At 38.9% G+C, this 1,443-nt stretch overlaps 1 non-coding gene across 1 annotated transcript; it reads right to left on the minus strand.

The window, feature by feature from the left end:
- Positions 1 to 238: 238 nt before the first annotated feature.
- Positions 239 to 345, minus strand: LOC127483386 (U6 spliceosomal RNA). Its single transcript, XR_007909559.2, has one exon. It is a non-coding gene; the product is annotated as a U6 spliceosomal RNA (small nuclear RNA).
- Between the last annotated feature and the right edge of the window lie 1,098 nt (positions 346 to 1,443).

Consider the following 1,443-nt stretch of genomic DNA (forward strand, 5'->3'; position numbering starts at 1 on the left):
TTTAACACTTAATATGATCATTTTGACAATTAAGATTGCATATTACAGCTTTACAATTACAAACTTTCTCCTCTCTCTCTTATCCCTCCTCTTATTTTTTACTGAGATCTTTTTTCAATCGACTCTATATCTATATCTATATCTATATCTATATCTATATCTATATCTATCTATATCTATATGATTAACTCTGTTAAGTAAAGACTTCAACATACAGTATGAAGAAGAGAAAAGGAAAACAAATATGGAATGCTTCACAATTTTGTGTGTCATCCTTGCACAGGGGCTATGCTAATCTTCTCCATACCTTTCCAATTTTAGTACATGTGCTGCTGAAGTGAACACTTTTGTGTCTTTCTTTCTCCTTACCACCCATATCCCCCTGCAAGAGGTATGATCAGAAGTAGTTTGAAATGTCCTCAGTCCAAGATCCTCAGTGATGGGGCTCCATGGAGAAACCTAAGCCAGTATGCAGATGTGCTGGAAGATGGCCACTCAGGACACCTGAGTCCTTGCCTGTGGTTCCTTCCACAGACCAAGGTGCACTGTTTTGCAAGTCTGTGAGGCTGTCACCTAAAGCCTTTGGAAATGCCTATGGCTATGGTTGCACAATCTTGGAGACAAATTTGACCTGGACCTATACCCCTCACTTGCCTCCTGGATTTTCTGGCAAATAGTAAACATTAATGAAGGATTATAACACCACTGTTTTGACAAGACAGCTAAGGGTTTAGTTCATAAGTAAAATCTAATCTGGAAACTCAGATAACAGGATAGGACAGAGAAATAAGGGATAAGTAGAGAAAATGCTATAGACAACTCCATGAGCTGTTATAAAATCAAATATATACTATATCCTTGTGTTATTTCTCTCCTGCGATGTCACATATTAAATTTTTTGCCTTGTCTTTCCTCTAATTTTCCTCCAAGGTTTTAGTATAAGTTGATTTGGATAATTTTAGAATTATTACCGACTTTCAGATGTTAAGACAATGTTAAGATCAAATAAATGAGTAGGGGCTGGCGCATAGCGTGTAAAGCCGCCCTCTGCAGTGCCAGCATCCCATATGGGTACCATTTTGAGACCCAGTTGCTCCACTTCCTATAAAGCTCTCTGCTGTGGCCTGGGAAAGCAGTAGAAGATGGCCCAAATGCTTGGGCCTATGCACCCATTTGGGAGACCCAGAGGAGGCTCCTGGCTCCTAGCTTTGGTTCAGCCCAACTCCAGATGTTGTGGCCATCTGGGGAGAGAACCAGCAGATGGAACATCTCTCTCTCTCTCTCTGTAACTCTGGCTTTCAAATAAATAAATAAATTTTAAAGAAAGGATTAAATCTCATGGATACCTATTTTGGAGAGGTACATTCGAATTTTTACTGTATATATTCAAATTATGTTAGGCAGCATAGCATTCTTGTTACTGATTTTCTTTTGAAGTCTAAA

Source organism: Oryctolagus cuniculus, chromosome 8 (assembly GCF_051225735.1).
Source record: "Oryctolagus cuniculus isolate XC-2025 breed Fujian yellow rabbit chromosome 8, ASM5122573v1, whole genome shotgun sequence".
Lineage (NCBI taxonomy): Eukaryota > Metazoa > Chordata > Mammalia > Lagomorpha > Leporidae > Oryctolagus > Oryctolagus cuniculus.